General features: G+C 42.4%; 1 protein-coding gene across 1 annotated transcript in view; it reads left to right on the forward strand.

Annotated features, from left to right (window-relative positions):
* Nucleotides 1–2,298: 2,298 nt before the first annotated feature.
* The window catches only part of ROPN1 (rhophilin associated tail protein 1), a 34,122-nt gene continuing 10,595 nt past the window's right edge, over nucleotides 2,299–25,825 (forward strand). Inside the window, exon 1 of the mRNA XM_081234830.1 lies at nucleotides 2,299–2,342. The gene's annotated coding sequence lies outside the window, so the exon portion shown is untranslated. The remainder of the gene's footprint in view (nucleotides 2,343–25,825) is intronic.

Below are 25,825 nucleotides of genomic sequence, written 5' to 3' on the forward strand. Positions count from 1 at the left end.
CACCCACAAACCCACCACCCACACCAAGAGCTAAACCACCACCAGTCACATCTATTCATGTGCTCTTCTCTCTTCCATGCCCCCTGCCTCTCTCTTAGAAGAAAGCAACTTTCCTGAATTTTATAATTGTGAATTCCTTGTAAAGTTATATTCTCTTCACTACATTCTGTTGTATTTATTGACTGACAGAACTTCAACCTGGCCTCCTGCAGACCGTCACACCACTTCGGTCAGACAGTAACATGAAATTACTTTCTTACACCTAACCTCCCACACTGAAATTCCATTTTTCATCTTCCATCTCTAGCTTTGCCTAAAACTCCCCTTCTTCTGCATGAAGATCATTATTATTCTTTCTTCTCTGTATCATTTACCCTGCATTAAAGCAGGAAGGGCCCAGCACACCTTCTTCCCTTGTACACACACAGAACAGACCCTAGTGGCCACAGCATTCTTTTTCTCCTAGAAGATGCACCTGTAGCCCTCAAACCTCCAGCCTCCCCGTCCAATCCTAAGGCACACACTGCCCAGCAGATGCCTATACCAACAGCTGGTGGCCCCTCAACAGAGGGCTCAGGAAGGTGAGTGATGGCCAGTGATTCTGTTTCTTTTATCCCCTACTTGCCTGTGGACAAGTGGCCATCCTCAAGTTATCCAGAATTCTCTACGTGTGCAAGGACCTGCAAGACTCTGACAAATGCCAACAGACTGGACCCTTTACACATAGATGACAGCAAGCTCTGAAAGCCCTCTGCATATACATAAAACAAAAACCCAGCTCCCCTACTTGCTCACAGATGCTTGAAATTGCTTTAAGGAGAGACAACAGCTTTCATCTCACAACTATAGAAACCTGTGAAGGCCTTGGATGAACTAACTCACTGATTTAGACCAGCGCACACTACTGTTGGACTGAAAGAGTGGATGACGCAATGGGCACCTTAAAAATGGGTATGAAATGACAAGGGTTATAGCAGAGAAAGAGGGGGCTTTTCTTGTTTCCTTGGGAACTTAAGAAAGAAAAATCTTGAAATCAGAAGACTTTGGCAAAGGTCTTGTCAAACTTGGCCTCACTGCCAGTTGTCTGACCATAGGCAAGTTACTCAACCTTTTAAGCCTGTCTCTTATTTCTAAAGTGAAGGTAAATATTGATACCTACCTCCGGAGTTACTGAGACTTCGATGCCATTCTGCACGTGACTATTTTCCTTCTTTCCCTGTTGCCTCTGGCATCTTGAGCTCTGTTCCTATCCACACTAGCTCCATTCCCCTTCCTTAGCATTATAGATGTTAAAAGTGAGGAGTCTGGGGGCTTCCCTGGTGGCGCAGTGGTTGAGAGTCCGCCTGCCGATGCAGGGGACGCGGGTTCGTGCCCAGGTCCGGGAAGATCCCACGTGCCGCGGAACGGCTAGGCCCGTGAGCCATGGCCGCTGAGCCTGCGCGTCCGGAGCCTGTGCTCCGCAACGGGAGAGGCCACAACAGTGAGAGGCCCGCGTACAGAAGGAAAAAAAAAAAAAAAGTGAGAAGTCTGGAACCACGAAATGTGGGTTCAAATCCTAACCCTATCACTTGCTGTGATCTTGGGCAAGTTACTTAGTGCGCTGTGCTGTTTTCTCACCTGTAAAAATGAAGATAATTAGATTACTTGCTTCATGGGGTGATTATAAGGACTGAGCGAGTTAGTATGTTAAAAAAAAAAGGGGGGGAGGACACTGCAAGAAGCGCTTGTGACAATTGTTCCCCAGGGCTTCCCCTCACGTGCTCACTTTCCGCAAGCCAAAAAATCACTGAAAACTCCTCCACTTCCGCTCTCTAATGTACAAAAGCCCACTGTAAATTGCTACACATTCCCCCAGGTTTCTCAACGCCCCCAGTCTCATCCCTAAACCGCTAGGCGGTCTGGTCCTTCTGCCACAAAAAAAAGAAGCCGAAGCAGTTCTCAGTTTCCTAGCCCCGCCCCGGGCGGAACTTCGGGAACCCAGACTGAGCGGGAGGCTGTGGCAGAGGGGGCTGGGCGAGACGGGAGGGGCGGAGCCGCGGGGTGGGGAGCGGGGGCAGCTCGGTGAGGTCGCGCCCGCGGCCCCGCGGCAGCGGTTGCTAGGCAGCGCAGCCGGCGTCCGCGTTGCCAGGCGAAGGCGAAGAGCTAACAAAGCCAGGTCCTGCCCCACCTCTCCTGCGCCTTGAGACTGAGGCCGGTGCCGCCCTTCCCCGCCCAGATTCTGCTGCTTTGCGCCCGACGAAGGTGCGAGGCGCTGGATCTCTCCCCACACCTCCCGCCTGAGGGCAGGCGCGAGGTGTCGCCCGGTGCCGGTGCCGGATAGCCAGTTTGGGAGCGAGCCTCAGGTAACCACCCCGAGGGGAAGTGGAGGGAGGGGAGCACCCTGAGCGCCCCGACGACCGCCCGGGTCGGAGGGAAGAGTCCTGCCCGATGGGCCCACCTGGATTGAACCCCTCTTGTTCACAAAGCAAGAGGGGGGACTGTGATCCTTAAGAGAAGGTAACCATGGATGATTACTGCTCTCTACCCAAAGTATATGTATATTTTATACTCAGAGCTACCATTTTATGATGTCTTACACGGGGGCAGTGATTTGGAAACATAACAGAATCTGGGATCAGATTCTCCCATTGACAAGACAAACCTCTGCTTTTTCATCTCTAACATAGATATAAGAATACCTACGGCGGGATTGCCATGAGGGCCAAAGGACATGACTAGTACTTTATAAACCGCTGTCATTCATTCATTTTCCTCATATATATTGAGTACTGACTGTATTCTAGGCACCAGGCTAGGCACTGGGGATTCTGTTGTGAGCAGAAAGTGACCGTCCCTGCCCTCAAGTTTACAGTCTATTGGGAGAGGCAGGTGTTCATCAAAAAAATCACACAAATAATGTAAAATTAGAGCTGAGCTAAGTGCTGCCAAGGAGAGGTGACTAAGTGATGCTCTGAGAGGGTATAAGGGAATTGACAGAGAGGTCAGGGAAAGCTGATCTGAGACCCAGAGAACCTATGGAAAGGTGAGGAGTGCATCCAGGCAAGGGTAACCATGTGTCCAAAACACATCACCTCCTATTCCAAACCCAAGCAAGTACATACAGTTGCCTGGTCCTTCGTTCTAAGAGCAGTTCGTAGAAACTACCTCTGAGTTCTGGTGTCTGGAGCCTTTCATTCAGGTAACTGCAGGCTTTCGTTTATATAGTTGAGGCCCTGTTAAGGGCACACCAATAAAACCAAATAAATTGCAGAAACAAATCTATATTTCATATTGGATAAGACCTATATTCTTCAGCACTCGGCATATACGTGTTGGCTTGCCTTTCCACATTGGGAGGCATAAGAGGAAATCTGTTGAATTTTAAGATTTGGGGGGGCAGGGCTAGAATGGATGGACAATTGAGGAAGGCCTACCATAACGAGAGCTTTAAGAACAGAAAAGAACTTCATAAAGCATTGGAATCATGGAATGTTAAGATAGAATGGACCTTTCCCCACTTCTTTTATCAGATGTGAACAAATGGGCCATATTGCCAAAAAGAAAACATTGGGATTCATTGCCTTTCCAACCTAAGGAGTCTATGATCCTAAGTCTCTGTGGCTCAAAAGTGCATGGAAGTCCTGAGAGATCCATGGGGACACGGGAGGGGAATTTGACCTGTGTTTGCCATTTCTACTGTGGTGCCACCATCTACCCAGTCATCAAAGCTTGAAAAGTAGGGAGTCACCCTAAACTCTTCTCTCTTCTCATCCATCTCCCCCAGTGGTTACCAAGTCCTGTAGCCCCTGTTTCTCCTATCCCTCCCCACTGTAATTGCTTTTCAAGGCAATGATGTTCTACAGAGTTGTCACCAAAAGTGCTGCCATATTCTCCTAACCAGGCTCCCTGCATAAAGCTTCACTCCACTCTCTTCAGCGCATCTCCACAGCTTTCAGTCAATGTGTGTTTCTGAGTCCAGCAAAGAGAAAGAAATCATACAACAATATAACAAAGACAGTTCAATATAACTAATTTTTAACTATAATCGATTGGAGTAATGGAAGATTGGTTAGCAAGACATAAAGATCCAAAGTATACAGGAATCACAGATATACGAAGCAATCACTACCCATGAGATAGATCATCCAAGAAAGAGATGACCTCCCAAGAGTGTGTCACAGAGGGTGTAACCACAACTCGTTAGATGGCAGAGAAGTTGCTGAGGTTCCAGGCAGCCAGAAATCCACTGTCTGGGATGCCAAAGAAGCCATTCATGAAAAGGTGAAAGTACACTGGCTGTACTCTGCTGCAAGCCTTCCCAAGAGAGGTGTCAGGGGAAGCAGCTAGCCACTGGGCACTGCTGACTGCTATGCACTGCAGCCATCGGGCACTTAAGAGATTACATACTGAAGATGGTCCAGAAGCTGTGCACTGCAGGATCCCAGCACTGGGGAAACTGCACGGTCCTGGAGCCTAACAGCAAGAGCATGTGGAACCCACAAGAGAAGCCCCTTCCTCCTCCAGTATCCCTCCAGCGCCCTCTACTGACAAAGCTTAACATTGTGCCAGCTGGCAAAGGAAAACTAAAAGACCTAGTTCTATTTTTGCTGAGGAAGCAATGCAGGGTGAATGTGGAGCAGAGGGGAAATCAATTGATAACTGGAGCATCAAGTGAACACCAAAATCTGATCGAGTGACTCTAGTGTTTAAATCCTCTAGTGGATCCCTATTGCCTTTAAGATAGAGTTCAAAAGTCTTACCATGGCAAACTAGGCCTTTTATATTCTGATGTTGGGCTATATTTCCAGCCTTAGGCACAGCCACTCCCCCTTTATCCACTCCGTAATTACTCACAAGTCCCTGAATTCTCCGTGTTCTCTGACACTTCCACCCCTTTGTCTAAGTAGTCCTAGCCACAAAGAATTCACTCCTTGCTCTGATTAGATACCTACTCTGTACCTGGCACTGTTCTGGGGCTGGGAATAACAGCAATGAACAAACCAGGCTTCCCCAAGTCTCTGTTCAAATATCATCACTATTTTGGAAGTATTTTCTGACCACCTTCTCCAGTCTTCAGATGAGTTAGATGCCTCATCTAGGAGTTTCTGTTCTCCTATATCTAGTACTTACCATACCCTATTGTAATCACTGATTTTCCTGTTAGTCTCTTCCACTGAACTATGGGCTCTCTGAGGGCAGGGTGTGTGACTAACTTATTTCTGTATCCCAGTATTTATTCAGTGCTATTGCTGACACATAGGTTTTATTGGATTGTTTGTCCAGGATCACATAATTAAGTCAAAGATAGACCCAGGACCAGAGTCCTGGTCTCCTATTTCATGGTCAAGAGTGCTTCTTCACTAGAGTTTGATCTGCCCTATGGAATCTGTGTTTTGTGTCAGAGAAGCCAAGTGCAATGTTAAACATCATCAAGAATGGTAGTGGAGGGACTTCCTTGGTGGTGCAGTGGTTAAGAATCCACCTGCCAATGCAGGTGACATGGGTTCGATCCCTGGTCTGGGAAGATCCCACATGCTGCGGAGCAACTAAGCCCGTGCGCCATGACTACTGAGCCTGTGTTCTAGAGCCCGTGAGCCACAACTACTGAGCCCGTGTGCCACAACTACTGAAGCCTGCATGCCTAGAGCCCGTGATCCACAACAAGAGAAGCCACCACAAAGAGAAGCCTGCGCACTGCAACGAAGAGTAGACCCCGCTCGCAGTAACTAGAAAAAGCCTGTGCACAGCAACGAAGACCCAACACAGCCAGAAAAGAAAAAATAAAAGAATGGAGAGAAACATAGCCCTGATCTTTTGTTGAAAACTGTGGTGCATTCACCCCACATAGCCCTTATGTACTCTGAGTCCCGTGTCATAGGAATGCTATGATGAAATCAGAAATAGGGAAAACAAGTAAATGGATGAAATGATGTAGGGGAATATTCTGACTCTTCACTCTGAGGAAATGGAGACTTTCATTTACATGAAAGACAAGGTTAAGGTGGCTCCAGGTTTGTATGCCAGGTCCCAAAGTCAGGGGGTGTGTTCCCGGAGGAAGAAGGGGCTTCTCTTGTGGGTTCCATATGCCCCATGACTGTGATTAGGGAGCACAGTTAACATAGCAGTCTGTAAACGGTATCCCTGGGCTTGTGGACCATGATATGAACATGGCGGAAATCTTTGAAATATGAACATGCCTAAGTTAAGACACTTTGAAAGAGGTAACTGTTCACTTGTTAAATAATAAACATGTGGAACTCATAACTTTCAAGAGGTGGTACTAGCATGATATATAAGCAATTTGGAGAAATTTGCTAATAACAGAGCCAAAAACCACTATGCAAAAAACAAAAAAAAAGGACAAGGTCAGGTAGGACTGCTCTTAGCAATATTGCTGTTGGCATCCAAATGCTGAGTTGGCTTGATCCAGGGGTTGGCCCAGGGTAGAAAAAGATCCAGACTTCTTTGAAATAAAGTTGGAGAGGCAAGCTAATATGAATAAGACAAATCATGGAGAGCTAGAAAGTCAGACAGGGCATCATTCTGATGAGAAAAGAAATAAAGATCCACTAAAGGTTTTAGAAAGTGTTGTGATAACATGAGTGGTTAAGACATTTTATCTGGGAAAACTAAACCTCGATTTCCTGGCATTGGAAAATGATTATAATATTAGAACCTACCTATAGATGGATATAAGGATTAAATGAGATAAGGAATGTGCATTGACTTTCAAGCCTCTCTTAATGCTGGGCACCCTTCCATTCTTTGGAACTGTATGGAATATGGCTAACAAGACAATAATCATATTTTCAGGACAAAAAATTACAACATGCTCTGACAAATAATTTTTGTTCCACTTCAGGGTGCTAAAAATGTACTTTTCATGATGCAAATGGGAATATCCAGGATATTTCAGTAATTTATGGAGAGAGTCAAACATAATGTTTGAAAGTAGGATTGCCCTAGAGAAAATCCATGATGTGTAATTGCCTTATTCTGAGAGAAGCAGTATGGTATAGTGTGGGAAGAGCAATGAAGGAGACCTACGTTCTTGATTCAGCTCCGACAGAAACTGTTAGCTTGTGCCAATCACTTCACCTCTTTGTACATCAATTCTCTCACTTGTAAATTGAAGATATTGAACTATATTGTAAGTCAAATTAAGTCCCTTCCTTTTTTGGGAAAGATGTTCCTTTTTATTTTCCAGACAGATTTTTTTTTTTAAGTCCACTGGGAGTAAAGTGGGGAATGAAAGAGAAGGATGAATAAAAGTGGCCATGATATATCAGACTAATGCAACTGAGAGAGTAAAAGAAGTTTGTTTTGGATGCTTTTATGGGAAAGAGGAATTCTACAGTAGGTACGTGGTGGATATGACTGTAGCATGGTTGAGAGTTTACAGCTGCAGATTTGGGAGTCATCAGCATAGAGCTCTGGTTAAAGGCCCCAAAATTCCTCTACTTCCAGTTAGAATACAGGAGGTTGCAGCAGCTCAAGCCACCCACTGCCACAAATTTAAAAATCTAGAAAAATTATTTTTTTAAATATTGTAAATACATCAGGGAGCTTTAGAAGCAACGAATACTGGATCAATTCAAATTCCAGGAGGGTGCTGAGCCCTTCCAAGGTGAATTGGCTTATTTTTAACAACGGAGACCAAAAGACAGTGGGATTACATGAAGTGCTGAAAGGAAAAGTTGCTAACCTAGATATTCTATACTCAGTGAATATGCCCTTTAAAAGAAAGGAGGCAATTAATAGACAAAATGTTCAGAGTATTTTTTTTACCTGTTTACAAAATACACACCTTGAACAAAAGGATACCAAAACATTGAAGGGAAAAGTTTGGAAAAATTTTAATCTTGCAAAAATTAAAAGAAAACTGGCAGGCAAAGTTGACTTTAAGACAAATAAAGTGAGGCATTTCATAATGATAAAGGTTAAATTCAAGAGGAAAAAAATTTTTAAATCCTTAATATTTATGCAGCTAATAACAGAGATTGGAAATTTATCAAGCAAAAATTGACAGAACTAAAAGAAAAAATAGACAAAACCACCTTATAGATGGAGATTTTAAAAACACTTCTCTCAGTTACTGATAGAATAAGCAGACAAAAAAATAAATAAGGATATAGAAGATCTGAACTACATGATTAAACCTCTTAACATATATAGAACATTACACCCAACAACTGCAGAGTAAACATTCTTTTCTGGTACACATGGAGCATTTATCAAAATTCTTAAAAACAAACAATTTGAGAAAAAGAAGTATAGCTTAGAAAACACAAACATCCAGGGACTGAGCCTTAGGCAATACTTCTAAAAAGTAGTGGTGGAGACAAAGGTGAGCAACAGAAATGAACAAGGAACAGCAAAGAGTTGGGGCAAGCAAGACTCTGTACAACCATCATCCAGTGGAGTGAGGTGTTTGATCAGAGAGAGATCGATTTCTCAAATGCAATGCAGAAGCCAAGAAGAAGTGTTGTGAGGAAACTCACTAGATTTAGCAGTCAGGGAGACTGGTGATATTTACATTTGTGAAAGCAGTTTCAGAATAATAATCAAGATGGAAGCTTTATAGGAGGTTAAAGGAGGAGGGATCACGTGGAGAGGAAAGAGAGCCAGTCCTTAGTGCACTTGGGAAGTCTGACAGTGAAAAAGAGAATTAGACCATTGGGAAAGATAGTAAAGTAAAAAAAAAAAAAAAAAAATGTTTTTAAAGAGAAGGCCAGACAGTGCCCGGAGAAGAATGTAGAGGGTCAAACGCTGGTTCCTCAGGTCTTGGACAAGGCAAGAACTAAGAGCTCAAGCAGCAGAGGAAAGACTATGAGATCAAAGAGATGGACTGGTGGCAGAAGATGGCAGTGTGACTTCATTCTGACATCCTTGATCTCACTCAGGTGGGGCTTGAGGGGAAAGTCATTCCCTGGAGATTAAATAAGAAGTAGAAATGTGTTTTGGGGCGATGGCAAAGTTCAATGCAGTGGCTTCCTTGGGGGCGCAGTGGTTGAGAGTCCGCCTGCTGATGCAGGGGACACGGGTTTGTGCCCCGGTCCGGGAAGATCCCACATGCCGCGGAGCAGCTGGGCCCATGAGCCATGGCCGCTGAGCCTGTGCGTCCGGAGCCTGTGCTCCGCAACCGGAGAGGCCACAGCAGTGAGAGGCCCGCATACCGCAAAAAGAAAAAAAAAAAAAAGTGAGAGTGAAGATATTAAATGTTTACTTTGAATACAACTTCCAATTAAAAAATTTTTAACCTTTTAGAGAGAAATAAAGCTCACATCATGATTTTGCTTTATATCAAGTTGTGTGTTGTAATAACTACATGCAATTCCTGACCAAAAGTTTTTAATGATGTTTTCTTCAAATTCTGGTAGTCGGGCTTCCCTGGTGGCGCAGTGGTTGAGAGTCCGCCTGCCGATGCAGGGGACACGGGTTCGTGCCCCGGTCTGGGAAGATCCCACATGCCGCGGAGCGGTTGGGCCCGTGAGCCATGGCCGTTGGGCCTGCGCGTCCGGAGCCTGTGCTCCGCAACGGGAGAGGCCACAACAGTGAGAGGCCCGCATACAGCAAAAAAAAAAAAAATTCTGGTAGTCACCATCAGTGAGAAAGCTTGCCTCACAGATGGGTCTTGGCAAATGTTAAAATGGTATTTATTGGGTTTTCTCCAATTAACAGGAACTCCTTTCTCACTATTAACCAGAATCTGAATAATTTGATTTCTTCTGTCTTTGAAATTCTTAGGATAATGTGAATGGATTTCTAATGCACTTAAATTTTTTTTTTTTTAATTAGTTTCTGCTTTATAACAAAGTGAATCAGTCATACATATACATCTGTTCCCACATCCCTTCCCTCATGCATCTCCCTCCCTCCCACCCTCCCCATCCCACCCCTCCAGGCGGTCACAAAGCACCGAGCTGATCTCCCTGTGCTCTGCGGCTGCTTCCCACTATCTATCTACCTTACGTTTGGTAGTGTATATATGTCCATGCCTCTCTTTCGCTTTGTCACAGCTTACCCTTCCCCCTCCCCATATCCTCAAGTCCATTCTCAAGTAGGTCTGTGTCTTTATTCTCGTTTTGCCCCTAGGTTCTTCATGACATTTTTTTTTTTAATTCCGTATATATGTGTTAGCATACGGTATTTGTCTTTCTCTTTCTGACTAACTTCACTCTGTATGACAGACTCTAGGTCTATCCACCTCATTACAAATAGCTCAGTTTCGTTTCTTTTTATGGCTGAGTAATATTCCATTGTATATATGTGCCACATCTTCTTTATCCATTCATCCGATGATGGACACTTAGGTTGTTTCCAGCTCCGGGCTATTGTGAATAGAGCTGCAATGAACATTTTGGTACATGTCTCTTTTGGAATTATGGTTTTCTCAGGGTATATGCCCAGTAGTGGGATTGCTGGGTCATATGGTAGTTCTATTTGTAGTTTTTTAAGGAACCTCCATACCGTTCTCCATAGTGGCTGTACCAATTCACATTCCCACCAGCAGTGCAAGAGTGTTCCCTTTTCTCCACACCCTCTCCAGCATTTATTGTTTCTAGATTCCTTGATGATGGCCATTCTGACTGGTGTGAGATGATATCTCATTGTAGTTTTGATTTGCATTTCTCTAATGATTAATGATGTTGAGCATTCTTTCATGTGTTTGTTGGCAGTCTGTATATCTTCTTTGGAGAAATGCCTATTTAAGTCTTCTGCCCATTTTTGGATTGGGTTGTCTGTTTTTTTGCTATTGAGCTGCATGAGCTGTTTATAAATTTTGGAGATTAATCCTTTGTCAGTTGCTTCATTTGCAAATATTTTCTCCCATTCTGAGGGTTGTCTTTTGGTCTTCTTTATGGTTTCCTTTGCTGTGCAAAAGCTTTGAAGTTTCATTAGGTCCCATTTGTTTATCTTTGTTTTTATTTCCATTTCTCTAGGAGGTGGGTCCAAAAGGATCTTGCTGTGATTTATGTCATAGAGTGTTCTACCTATGTTTTCCTCTAAGAGTTTGATAGTTTCTGGCCTTACATTTAAGTCTTTAATCCATTTTGAGCTTATTTTTGTGTATGGTGCTAGGGAATGATCTAATCTCAAAGTTTTACATGTCCCTGTCCAGTTTTCCCAGCACCACTTATTGAAGAGGCTGTCCTTTCTCCACTGTACATTCCTGCCTCCTTTATCAAAGATAAGTTGGCCATATGTGCGTGGGTTTATCTCTGGGCTTTCTATCCTGATCCACTGATCTATCTTTCTGTTTTTATGCCAGTACCAGACTGTCTTAATTACTGTAGCTTTGTAGTATAGTCTGAAGTCAGGGAGCCTGATTCCTCCAGCTCCGTTTTTCGTTCTCAAGATTGCTTTAGCTATTCGGGGCCTTTTGTTTTTCCAAACAAATTTTGAAATTTTTTGTTCTAGTTCTGTGAAAAATGCCATTGGTAGTTTGATAGGGATTGCATTGAATCTGTAGATTGCTTTCGGTAGTAGAGTCATTTTCACAATATTGATTCTTCCAATCCAGGAGCATGGTATATCTCTCCATCTATTTGTATCATCTTTAATTTCTTTCATCAGTGTCTTATAGTTTTCTGCATACAGGTCTTTTGTCTCCTTAGGTAGGTTTATTCCTAGATATTTTATTCTTTTTGTTGCGATGGTAAATGGGAGTGTTTTCTTGATTTCATTTTCAGATTTTTCATCATTAGTGTATAGGAATGCCAGAGATTTCTGTACATTAATTTTATATCCTGCTACTTTACCAAATTCATTGATTAGCTCTAGTAGTTTTTCGGTAGCATCTTTAGGATTCTCTATGTATAGTATCATGTCATCTGCAAACAGTGACAGCTTTACTTCTTCTTTTCCAATTTGGATTCCTTTTATTTCCTTTTCTTCTCTGATTGCTGTGGCTAAAACTTCCAAAACTATGTTGAATAAGAGTGGTGAGAGTGGGCAGCCTTGTCTTGTTCCTGATCTTAGTGGAAATGGTTTCAGTTTTTCACCATTGAGGACAATGTTGGCTGTGGGTTTGTCATATATGGCCTTTATTATGTTGAGGAAAGATCCCTCTATACCTACTTTCTGCAGGGTTTTTATCATAAATGGGTGTTGAATTTTGTCGAAAGCTTTCTCTGCATCTATTGAGATGATCATATGGTTTTTCTCCTTCAACTTGTTAATATGGTGTATTACACTGATTGATTTGCGTATATTGAAGAATCCTTGCATTCCTGGGATAAACCCCACTTGATCATGGTGTATGATCCTTTTAATGTGCTGTTGGATTCTGTTTGCTAGTATTTTTTTTTTTTTTTTTTTTTTTTTTTTTTTTTTTTTTTTGCTGTACGCGGGCCTCTCACTGCTGTGGCCTCTCCCGTTGCGGAGCACAGGCTCCGGACACACAGGCTCCGCGGCCACGGCTCGCGGGCCCAGCCGCTCCGCGGCACGTGGGATCCTCTGGGATAGGGGCACGAACCCGTGTCCCCTGCATCGGCAGGCGGACTCTCAACCACTGCGCCACCAGGGAAGCCCTGCTAGTATTTTGTTGAGGATTTTTGCATCTATGTTCATCAGTGATATTGGCCTGTAGTTTTCTTTCTTTGTGACATCCTTGCCTGGTTTTGGTATCAAGGTGATGTCGGCCTCGTAGAATGAGTTTGGGAGTGTTCCTCCTTCTGCTATATTTTGGAAGAGTTTGAGAAGGATAGGTGTTAGCTCTTCTCTAAATGTTTGATAGAATTCACCTGTGAAGCCATCTGGTCCTGGGCTTTTGTTTGATGGAAGATTTTTAATCACAGTTTCAATTTCAGTGCTTGTGATTGGTCTATTCATATTTTCTATTTCTTCCTGAGTCAGTCTTGGCAGGTTGTGCATTTCTAAGAATGTGTCCATTTCTTCCAGGTTGTCCATTTTATTGGAATAGAGTTGCTTATAGTAATCTCTCATAATCTTTTGTATTTCTGCAGTGTCAGTTGTTACTTCTCCTTTTTCATTTCTAATTCTATTGATTTGAGTCTTCTCCCTTTTTTTCTTGATGAGTCTGGCTAATGGTTTGTCAATTTTGTTTATCTTCTCAAAGAACCAGCTTTTAGTTTGGTTGATCTTTGCTATCGTTTCCTTCATTTCTTTTTCATTTATTTCTGATCTGATCTTTATGATTTCTTTCCTTCTGCTAGCTTTGGGGTATTTTTGTTCTTCTTTCTCTAATTGCTTTAGGTGCAGGGTCAGGTTGTTTACTCGAAATGCTTCCTGTTTCTTAAGGTGGGATTGTATTGCTATAAACTTCCCCCTTAGAACTGCTTTTGCTGCGTCCCATAGGTTTTGGGTCGTCGTGTCTCCATTGTCATTTGTTTCTAGGTATTTTTTAATTTCCTCTTTGATTTCTTCAGTGATCACTTCGTTATTGAGTAGTGTATTGTTTAGCCTCCATGTGTTTGTATTTTTTACACATCTTTTCCTGTAATTGATGTCTAGTCTCATAGCATTGTGGTCGGAGAAGATACTTGATACAATTTCAATTTTCTTAAAATTACCGAGGCTTGATTTGTGACCCAAGATATGATCTATCCTGGAGAATGTTCCATGAGCACTTGAGAAAAATGTGTATTCTGTTGTTTTTGGATGGGATGTCCTATAAATATCAACTAAGTCCATCTCGTTTAATGTATCATTTAAAGCTTGTGTTTCCTTATTTATTTTCATTTTGGATGATCTGTCCATTGGTGAAAGTGGGGTGTTAAAGTCCCCTACTATGAGTGTGTTACTGTCGATTTCCCCTTTTATGGCTGTTAGTATTTGCCTTATGTATTGAGGTGCTCCTATGTTGGGTGCATAAATATTTACAATTGTTATATCTTCTTCTTGGATCGATCCCTTTATCGTTATGTAGTGTCCTTCCTTGTCTCTTCTAATAGTCTTTATTTTAAAGTCTATTTTGTCTGATATAAGAATTGCTACTCCAGCTTTCTTTTGATTTCCATTTGCATGGAATATCTTTTTCCATCCCTTTACTTTCAATCTGTATGTGTCTCTAGGTCTGAAGTGGGTCTCTTGTAGACAGCATATATATGGGTCTTGTTTTTGTATCCATTCAGCCACTCTGTGTCTTTTGGTGGGAGCATTTAGTCCATTTACATTTAAGGTAATTATTGATATGTATGTTCCTATTCCCATTTCCTTAATTGCTTTGGGTTCGTTATTGTAGGTATATTCCTTCTGTTGTGTTTCTTGCCTAGAGAAGTTCCTTTAGCATTTGTTGTAAAGCTGGTTTGGTGGTGCTGAACTCTCTCAGCTTTTGCTTGTCTGTAAAGGTTTTAATTTCTCCATCAAATCTGAATGAGATTCTTGCTGGGTAGAGTAATCTAGGTTGCAGGTTTCTCTCCTTCATCACTTTAATTATGTCCTGCCACTCCCTTCTGGCTTGTAGGGTTTCTGCTGAGAGATCAGCTGTTAACCTTATGGGGATTCCCTTGTGTGTTATTTGTTGTTTTTGCCTTGCTGCTTTTAATATGATTTCTTTGTGTTTAATTTTTGACAGTTTGATTAATATGTGTCTTGGTGTATTTCTCCTTGGATTTATTCTGTATGGGACTCTCTGTGCCTCCTGGACTTGATTAACTATTTCCTTTCCCAAATTAGGGAAGTTTTCAACTATAATCTCTTCAAATATTTTCTCAGTCCCTTTCTTTTTCTCTTCTTCTTCTGGAACCCCTATAATTCGAATGTTGGTGCGTTTAATGTTGTCCCAGAGATCTCTGAGACTCTCCTCTGTTCTTTTCATTCTTTTTTCTTTATTTTGCTCTGCATCAGTTATTTCCACTATTTTATCTTCCACCTCACTTATCCGTTCTTCTGCCTCAGTTATTCTGCTATTGATCGCATCTAGAGTATTTTTCATTTCATTTATTGTGTTTTTAATCGATGCTTGATTCATCTTTAGTTCTTCTAGGTCCTTGTTAACTGTTTCTTGCATGTTGTCTATTCTATTTCCAAGATTATGGATCATGGAAATAGAATCTTGGATCAGCTTTACTATCATTATTCTGAATTCTTTTTCAGGTAGACTGCCTATTACCTCTTCATTTGTTAGGTCTGGTAGGTGTTTATCTTGCTCCTTCACCTGCTGTGTGTTTTTCTGCCTTCTCATTTTGCTTATGTTACTGTGTTTGGGGTCTCCTTTTTGCCGGCTGCAGATTCGTAGTTCCCGTTGTTTTTGGTGTCTGACCCCAGTGGCTAAGGTTGTTTCAGTAGGTTGTGTAGGCTTCCTGGTGGGGGGGACTAATTCCTGTGCTCTGGTGGTTGAGGCTCGATCTTGTCTTTCTGGTGGACAGGTCCACGTCTGGTGGTGTGTTTTGGGGTGCCTATGGCCTTATTATGTTTTTAGGTAGCCTCTCTGCTAATGGGTGGGGTTGTGTTCCTGCCTTGCTAGTTGCTTGGCATAGGGTGACCTGCACTGTAGCTTGCTGGTCGTTGACTGAAGTTGGGTGCTGGTGTTGGGATGGAGATCTCTGGGAGATTTTCGCTGCTTGATATTATGTGGAGCTGGGAGGTCTGTTGTGGACCCGTGTCCTGAAGTTGGCTCTCCCACTTCAGAGGCACAGCACTGGCTCCTGGCTGCAGCACCAAGAGCCTTTCATCCACCCGGCTCAGAGTAACAGGGAGAAAAAGTAGAAAGAAAGAATTAGTAGAAGAAAGAAAGAGAGAGGGAAAGAAAGGAAGAAGGGAAGAAAGGAAGGAAGGAAGGAAGGAAGAAAGAAAGGAGGGAGGGAGGGAGGGAGGAAGGATGGAAAGAAAGAAGGAAAGAAAGGAGGGAGGGAGGGAGAAAGGAAAGGAAGAAAGACAGGAGGGAGGGAGGAAGGAAAGAAAAAGAAAGTGGAAAGAAGAAGGGTGGGAGGGAGGAAAGAAAAAGAAAGAAGGAAAGGAGGAGCGGAGGGAGGGAGGGAGGAAGGGAGAGTAGGAAAAAAAGAAAGAGCAGGTAAAGTAAAATAGAATAAAGTATGAAATATAGTAGCGTTATTAAAATTAGAAAGTAATTATTGAAAAAAAAAAAAAACGGACCGATAGAACCCTGAGACATATGGTGGAAGCAAAGCTATACAGAGAGAATCTTACACAGAAGATTACACATACACATTCACAAAAAGAGAGCAGGGGGAAAAATCAAAAATCTTGCTCTCCAAGTCCACCTCCTCAATTTGGGATAATTCGTTGTAAAAAGAGGAAAAGGGCGAGAAGTCTGAAATCTTGCTCTCTAAGTCCACCTCCTTAATTTGGAATAATTCGTTGTAAAAAGAGGAAAAGGGGGGAAAGTCTTAAATCTTGTCCTCAAAGTCCACTTCCTCAATTTGGGATGATTCGCTGTCCATTCATGCACTCCACAGACGCAGGGCACATCAAATGGACCGTGGAGCTTTAATCCGCTGCCTCCGAGGCTGCACAGAGAGATTTCCCTGCCTCTGCTCTCACAGCTCCCGGGTCTCAGCCTTGGACCTGGCCCCGCCTCTGCGCGTAGGTCGCCGGAGGGCGTCCGTTCTTCGCTCAGACAGGACGGGTTTAAAGGAGCCGCTGATTCGGGGGCTCTGGCTCACTCAGGCAGAGGGGAGGGAGGGGCGCGCAGTGTGGGGCGGGCCTGCGGCGGCAGAGGCCGGCGTGACGTTGCAGCAGCCCGTGGCGCTCCGTGCGCTTTCCCGGGAAAGCCGTCCCCGGGTCTCGGGGACCCCAGCAGTGGCGGGGTGCACAGGCCCCCCGGAAGGCGGGGCGGACAGTGACCCGCGCTCGCACACAGGCCCCGCGGCGGCGGCGGCAGCGGCGGCGGCGGCGGCGGCGGGCCGCGGCGGCGGCGGCGGCGGCGGCGGGCCGCGGCGGGCGGGCGGCGGCGGCGGCGGCGGCGGCGGCCCACGCCCGTCTCCGAGGTCCGTGCCTTACCCGCGGCTCGTGCCTGTCACCGGCGCTTCCCCAAGCAGCCCTCTTAATGCCCTCTCCTCGCGCACCAGGAAACAAAAGGGAAAAAAGTCTCTTGCCTCTTCAGCAGCTCCAGACCCTTTCCCCGGACTCCCTCCGGGCTAGCCGTGGTGCACTAACCCCTTCAGGCTCTCTTCCTGCCGCCAGCCCCAGTCCTCTCTCTGCGCTCCGACTGAAAGCCGATACCCGAGCCTCAGCTCCCAGCCCCGCCCGCCACGGCGGCCGAGCAGACAAGCCTCTCGGGCTGGTGTGTGCCTGAGGGCACCGGTCCTCTGTGCCAGAATCTCTCCGCTTTGCCCTCCGCACCCCTGTTGCTGTGCTCTCCTCCGCTACTCCGAAGCTTTCCCCCTCCGCCACCTGCAGTCTCCGCCCGCGAAGGGGCTTGTAGTGTGTAGAAACCTTCCCCCCTTCACGGCTCCCTCCCACTGGTGCAGGTCCCGTCCCTATCCTATTGTCTCTGTTTATTCTTTTTTTCTTTTGCCCTACCCAGGTATGTGGGGAGCTTCTTGCCTTTTGGGGGGTCTGAGGTCTCCTGTCAGCGTTCAGTAGGTGTTCTGTAGGAGTTGTTCCACGTGTAGATGAATTTCTGATGTATCTGTGGGGAGGAAGGTGATCTCCGCGTCTTACTCTTCCGCCATCTTCCTCCGGGGTCCTGAAGCATGTCCTTGCCTCCTATCACACTGGAATCCCATCAAGCCTTCAGGCTTCCTACCAGCTTACAGGATGGAATCTGCTGGCGTCTCCCCGCTTTTCCCCTCCATTAATGGCAGGGTCCCAATGTGTACTTGCGACCCATGCTTTTCTCAAACCAGTGCTTCTCCCGTTTAGCGCGCCGCACTTAAATTTTTTATATCATGTATTTCCAAGTAGCGTGACACCTAACAGATGTTTTGCTACCAGTCTTCTTTAGAGTTGAAGTTAGAAATATTAATCTCCCCCCGAACTACTTCTAACCTCATGTTTTCTTTGAATCTATAAGCATTGTTGGTACACTTTATTATATTTTCACACATTCATTGTGATTTTGATTAAATTCATTCTGGTGCTCGAAAATGTCGAGTAAGCCAATTTTCTGAAGACAAGAAACTCTCCTCAACAATTCTGCAATAAGGATCACTGACATTTTTCAATTCCTCTTTTAGCTCCTAACCTCCAGGGTGGGGGAGGGAAAGCTTTTCCTTTGATAGTGACTTAGTAGGAGACAGCAGACTGTTTCTTCACATAAAGCTAAAAACAGACAGAACCATAGCAGCCTGGATTTTATTAGCAACATTCTTTAATATGGAATTCACATCTATAGGCAAATGTACAGACAAGAGCTCTATGTGAACAAAACAATGGCTTGCATCTCAGGTGTTCAGAACATGGAGAACAGATATGACATAAAGCCTTCCCACCTCCCTGCCATCACAGCTTTCCCACCAGTACAGAAACCATTTTGCTTGCATAATCCAGAAAATCTTATTTGTTTTAAAGTGTTTAGTTCCTACTCCAAATACCTGATCCTGAGTAGTTTGTTTTGGTACTTTCTGGCAAATCAATATTCTTCCAAGCCTTCCTCTCCAGGGATTCTAACTACTGCTATTAACTAAACATTGTTACTAACATCTGTAGATTCATCACCCTTCAGGGAAACACTTTGATTTGGTCTTGTAGAGACTGTCATCAATGCATCTTCTAATAGTAATATTCCATTTTTATATTTCCTTTGCTTCATTTGGTTCCAAACATGGTCATTTCTTAGGCAGGCTGTTAAAATGAGTGAGTCTGTAATTGTGGGAGACATTTTGGCTTGAGTTCTTCCTGAACCCAATCTGATGTAAACTACTGTTGTAGTTGTAAACACTGCTATAAACAGTCCCACTGAACAGTGGTTCTCAAAGTGTGGTTTCAGGGACTTCTGAGGATCCTTGACACTTTAGGGGGTAGGAATCCATGAAGGTAAAACTATTTTGGTAATAATACTAAGACATTGTATGTCCTCCTCACTCTCCTTCTTAAGAGTGTACAGTGGAGTTTTCCGGAAACTATATGATGTGTAATTGAATTAAATCAAACGGATTGAATGCAAAGCAGAGATGAGAATCTAAGTGTCTTCTATTAAGCCAGACATTAAAAGATTTTCAGAAAATGTAAAACAATGTCATGCTTCTCATTAAGGATTTTTGTTTGTTTCTGGAAACTATAGTTATTTTTCATAAAAATGTTACTTATGTTAACATGTAAAGGAGTTATTTTTATTTTAAAATAAATATTTTTCAATTTCTAAAATGATAAATATTGCAAGATATAACCCACATTAACAAAAGATCTTTGGGGTCCTCAATAACTTTTAGGAATGTAAGGGGTGCTGAGACCAAAAATTTTAAGAATTAATCTCTCAAAAGGCTATCTGTAGGGCTTCCCTGGTGGCACAGTGGTTGAGAGTCCGCCTGCCGATGCAGGGAACACGGGTTCATGCCCCGGTCTGGGAAGATCCCACATGCCGTGGAGCGGCTGGGCCCGTGAGCCATGGCCGCTGAGCCTGCATGTCCGGAGCCTGTGCTCCGCAACGGGAGAGGCCACAACAGTGAGAGGCCCGTGTACCGCAAAAAAAAAAAAAAAAAAAAAAAAAAAGGCTATCTGTATAATACAGATATTTTCTATTAAGGCTCTGGCATAATTTACCTGGCACAATTTCTTTCATTTGATAACGTTTCCATGAAAATGAGATATTTAGGCAGATATTTGGGTAAAGAAAAAAATTATCAGAGCAAACAAATCAAAATTTGAAATAATCCTCACTATTTTGTCTAATAAGTGATTTAAATTTATATTTTTGACTACATGTATATGTCTGTGAAACTAAAATGTAAGAAACTATAATTAGACTTTAATATTTAATTTAAAATTACCCTTTATAGTGGGAAAATAAATCATATATTTAAAATACTTAAGGAGACTACAGAACTTTTTACTATAACAAATCAGTTTTCAGAGAAAATACGATTGTCCATTTTCTTAAGAATTTTTTTTTTTTTTTTTTTTTGCATTACATGGGCTTCTCACTGCTGTGGCCTCTCCCGTTGCGGAGCACAGGCTCCGGATGCGCAGGCCCAGCAGCCATGGCTCATGGGCCCAGCCGCTCCACGGCATGTGGGATCCTCCCGGACCGGGGCACGAACCCGCGTCCCCTGCATCGGCAGGCGGACTCTCAACCACTGCGCCACCAGGGAAGCCCCTTAAGAATATTTTTAAATAAATCACAAAACTTTTGAAAAATTAAGCATTTGATAGGGGGAATTTTTAGAAATATTACCATTTAATTTAATAATTAAAATGCTAAAATTTCCACAAAATATAAATATTACTTATACTCAAGTATAGTTAAAATATTTTGAAAAATATTTTTATAAGAATATTAAAGGCCTACAGTCCCTTTACTGAACCAATTAAATTTTCCACTATTATTTGCTTTTAGAAGCAAACTTTTTTTTTATTTCTATAAACAATGTCATTATAAAATTCCATTCAGAATCAGATTTTGGATATTTTACATCAAAAGCCAAGGATAAATAAACCTATAAATCAAGCCACAGTTAAAAAAAAACAAAATCAGTTATGTTTTATCAGAGACAAATGATGATGATGATGAAAATATGCCTTCTTTTTGGGGAGAAAATAATTTTAAAAATAAGAGCAAATTAAATCAAAGGAAGAACTAAGTATTTGAAACACTTATGCACAAAAGTTTTCACTGACAATAAATGCATTGCAATTAAAACAATAATCAGACTTACAGAGATGGTTTTAACATGGTGGTTAAAGGGGGAAATTCTATAGAAGCATCTCTGCTGGCAGGTGCTCTGCATAAAACCTTAAGTGCAAAAACAATAATTACTGAAATCTGGAAGTTTACTGACTGAGCAAAATATGTATCCAAATATAATTTCAACTGTTATAAATTTGTGAAGGGTTATAAAATGGTTGTAAATTTTGTTATCACTATGAAAAGTTTACAACCATGAGTCTCTCATGGCACACCTGTAACCCATTCTGCCATGACCACTTGTGGGAAGCTCAGCTTTAGAGATCTATAAAGGCAGAATAGGATAAAATGGTAAAATGTGTACTACAAATAATATTTGATGATACTCAAGTTTTGTAGGAAGGCTTATGGCATAGTATGGACTCAAGATGAACCTTGGCCGGGGTGTGCAGGTTTTTAACAGATGGAAAGGAAGAGGGAGGGCACCTCAAGTAAGCCAGCCAGAATTAGCAACATCCTGAGGATAGGGTACTGCTAACAATGGATAAGAAAGTGTTCAGCTTTGAATATATCATTTCTTGGAAAGTGGCCAGAGTAGACTATGTGTTAGAAATTTGTGTTCGTAAATACTAGTAAAAACTTATATTAAAAAAATTGTAGTATAAAATTACATCTATAAATCATGGAGAACCTTGAAAGTCAGGATATGATTATCATTTTGTGAGCCAGGCTCTCTCACCTATTAACAACAGTAGAAGATAGATCCCGACACACCGGCCAGAATAGACCAGAGAATGACCCGAGACAGGGTTGCCCATAAGGAGGCGAGGGGCCGAACCAGACTAAAAGAAGTGGAAAAAGAGAGGAAGGGATGAGTTTGGAGACACATTTCCAAGGAAACATCAATGGGATTCAGTGACAGAGTCAACAGATTAAAGAGAATAGAGGCCAAATGACTGAGGAAATAGTGGTATCGTGTTCCGAAACAAATCTGGGGAGAGGACTTAGTTGGGAGATGGAGAATGAGTTTTAGTGGAGATGTCCTGGAAGCAGTAAGGAGTGTGAAATGTAGCACAGGTCTGAGGTCTGGGACGGACCAACAAGTGTCATCAATACCGTTTCGTGGTAGATGTGAGCTCTCCAAGAATGGCAGAATGCTAGAGACTGAGCTTTGGGAAGATTACTAAGTCTTGCTTAGCAGGAGGAAGGGGGAAGAAGAGCTATGGAGACAGAGGAGGGGTGCTGAGGAAAATATAAAAACAAGAATAGTGTATGCCATCAAAAAAAGAGAAAGCCTCAAGAAAGGAATGACAGTCATGTTTAACTGGACATCTCCAGCCTCAGACCGTGTATGTTCAAATCCTGCCTGTTACTTATTAGTTACGTGTCGTTTCAAAGGTTTTATCATCTTTCATAGTTTCATCGTCATCTGTAAAATGGTGATAATACACCTACCTCATATGGATATGCTGTGGATTAAGTGAAAAAAATGTATACGGAATACTTAGCACAGGATTATCTTATGTGGCACAGATAAGAAGTTAATAGATGTAACTGATGACTTTAAGGGACCAATGGAATGGTGAGAGCAGAAAAAGTTGCAAGAGGTTAAACAAGGATTGAGCATTGAGAAAAAAGACTAGGTATGAAAAACTTACTAGACAGTCTTTGCCCCAAAATGAAGAGAGATCACAGAACAGTCGTTAGAAGAGGCAGTAAGGTGAAGTAAAGGATTTCTTATATTTGCTCTATACCAACAAAGGGTTATCATTAGTATTGTCATGGAGGCCTATTTAATTAGAGTTGGACCATCCTTCTATTGACATGAGGCCACTGAGCCTTCAGAATAGAAATCAAACAATTGCACAACAACTTAAAAGGTCCTGTCAAAATATATGCAGACAGTAAAATGATGCAGGCACTGTGGAAGACAGTACGATGGTTTCTCAAAAAATTAAAATTAGAATTACTATCTGATCCAGCAATCCCACTTCTGAGTATATACTCAAAAGAACCGAAAGCAGGGACTGGAGCAGGTACTGTTCATGGCAGCATTATTCACAATAGCCAAAAGGTGGAAACAACTCATCAACAATTCATCAAAAGATGAATGTATAAACAAAATGTGGTCTATACAAACAATAGAATACTATTCAGTCTTAAAAAGGAAAGAAATTCTGACACATGCTACAACATGGATGAACCTTAAAGACATTATACTAAGTGAAATAAGCCAGACACAAAAGGATGAATATTGTCTGATTCCACTTATATGAGGTCCCTAAGAGTAGTCAGATTCATAGAGACAGAAGGTAGAATGGTGGTTGCCAGGCTGTGGGGAGGGGAATGGGAGTTATTGTTTAATGGGTACAAGTTTCAGTTTGAGAAGATGAAAAAATTGTGAAGATGGGTAGTGGTGACTGTTGCGCAACAACGAATGTATCTAATGCCACTGAACTGTACACTTAGAAATGGTTAAAGTGGTCAATTTTATGTTATGTATATTTTACCACATATATATATCAGACAATATGAGCAAAATAAGTCACTGTCCTTTGCTAGGTAAAATGAAAAGTTATCCGAAACAATCAACTTGTAGCAGTAACTCTTTTTAAATTATGAAATATTTCATACATATGAATAAAATGCATAATGTAAATTTAGGCAGAAAAAATAATGAAACAAACATGTAGGCAGCTACCATCCAGCTTGAAACAGAACATTACTAATAGTGTGGGAACTCCTGTTGTGTCTCCCTGATGATATCCCTCTCCCTCCCCTACCGAGGATAATGCCGTTCTGAATTTGTGTTTATCATCCCTTGCTCTTTCTTATATTTCTTTATAATTAAATTTCTTGTAATACTGTCCTTATTATATTTGTGACCCTAAACAATATACGGCTTTTTCCACCCAGCATCATGCGGTTCATCCACGGTGGTGCCTGTAGCGCACTCATTGAGAACGGTGCTATCTTCCCAATGAATTGAAGCTCTTTTTTTTTTTTTTTTTTTTTTTTGGCGGTACTGGGCCTCTCAGTGTTGTGGCCTCTCCCGTTGTGGAGCACAGGCTCCGGACGTGCAGGCCTAGTGGCCATGGCTCACGGGCCCAGCCGCTCCGCGGCATGTGGGATCCTCCCGGACCTGGGCACGAACCCGCGTCCCCTGCATCGGCAGGCGGACTCTCAACCACTGCGCCACCAGGGAGGCCCTGAACTGAAGCTTTTATATTATGCAGTGACCCTCTTTATTCCTAACAATGCATTTTGCCTTAAAGTCTCTTTTGTCTGGTATTAACACATCTACATCAACTTTCTTTTGGTTATTATTTGCCTATTTATCCATATATCCTTTTACCTTCAGTCTTTCTGGTCCTTGTGTCTTTTCAGAGGTGCCTACAGCTGGATATTTTAAAAATCCAGTCTAATAATTTCTGTATTTTAACTGACACATTTAAGACCTTTCCTTTTTATTGTGATTACTGATATATATGGGTTCTCCTCTATCATGTTATTTATTCACCTTTCCTATGCTTCCCCCAGCCCCTCCTTGCTTTCCTTCTTTTGAATCAATTTGTTTTGTGTTGTTAGTGCTTTTAATTCCTCTTCTCCTTTCTATTGATTTGGTGGTTATATTACTTTTATAGTAATTACCCTTGAAATTTTGCCATGTGTACTTGACTTTTTACAAAGTTTAAAATTAATATCCTTATACTCTTCTTCCTCTAAATAAAAGAACATAAAGTAAAAGATAATGGAGTAGGGCTTCCCTGGTGGCGCAGTGGTTGGGAGTCTGCCTGCTGATGCAGGGGACACGGGTTCGTGCCCCGGTCCGGGAGGATCCCACATGCCGCGGAGCGGCTGGGCCCGTGAGCCATGGCCGCTGAGCCTGCACATTCGGAGCCTGTGCTACACAGCGGGAGAGGCCACAACAGTGAGAGGCCCACGTACCACAAAAAAAAAAAAAAAAGATAATGGAGTACCACCAACCTGAGGCCACTTTGGTTTCTTGTCTTGGGATTTCCCAACCAGGTTGGTGGTATAAATTTAAAACTTAGACCTAGGTTGTGGCTACAAATTCGTGGAAGACTATTTCTCCCCCAAAAAGTAGCAGCAAGAGAGAAAGATTTCTGTGCCTCTTCCCCCTGCCATTAGGCAGATATTTTCAGTCTCACCCTTTCACACTGAAAGTGTGTGAGCCTTGGAGGGTTTCAGATTTGGGGGGATAAGAGAGTCTTCTGTTCAGCTATTTACTTCTTCAGTCCTTGCCTGGCCATTTATCTCAAAGCTTCAAGTTCCTGGTGTCTACATTTGCCCCCAAGTCAGCCCTAATTTCTTCATTTGCTTTCCACTCTGGTTTCTGCTTTACTCACTTATGTGGCACATGAGGATTTCCCTCACTTTCTTGCAAGCTCAGCAAGGCAATTTGAAAGGTATATTTGCTCGGATTTGTCTCGTATCCAGGTGTTTTGAAGAGACAGTGCTTTTCAGAACATCTAGTCTCTCTTTCTCTGCTAAAAGCAAAGACTTTTCATCTGCCATTTATTTGTGTATAGTGTTGCATACCATCTATGGATTTTCATGTTTTGTTTCAATTTGTCCTGGAACTTTTTGAGTGAAATATACAAGTTTCTCTTTTACAATTAAAGTGGATGAGTACCTGCAAATGTACAAAGAGATGTTCATCAAATGGCTGTTTAATGATTATTTTTATTTGGAAATACGTAACCCAACATCAAGTAATAGAGGATTCACAGAGTAAATTTTGCTAGGATGCTTATTGGGCCAATAAGAGTTGTATGATATGGAAGATGGTCATGATAAGATGTTGAGTAAATAAGCTGTTTTGTATGTCCCCATTTTTATATATACAAATAGATATTTACATTGAAAAAATTCTGGAAGGAGACAGCCAGTATTTTGGGATATCATCAGGGTTATTTTTGCTTACCTCTTGTTAATCTCTACTTTTTAATGAACAAATAGTATTCTGTGTTTTTGATGTAAATGAAGGAATAACAACAACAAAAAGCAGGGATTAGTGAAACACTTTCTAACCTTGGAGATCTGTCTTGTGGGGTACTTTACTCCCCAGTACTGAGCATGTCTAACAGAGGCTGGATGACCTCCTGTCCAAGA

Source organism: Mesoplodon bidens (assembly GCF_964165515.1).
Source record: "Mesoplodon bidens genome assembly, chromosome: 5".
Classification (NCBI taxonomy): domain Eukaryota; kingdom Metazoa; phylum Chordata; class Mammalia; order Artiodactyla; family Ziphiidae; genus Mesoplodon; species Mesoplodon bidens.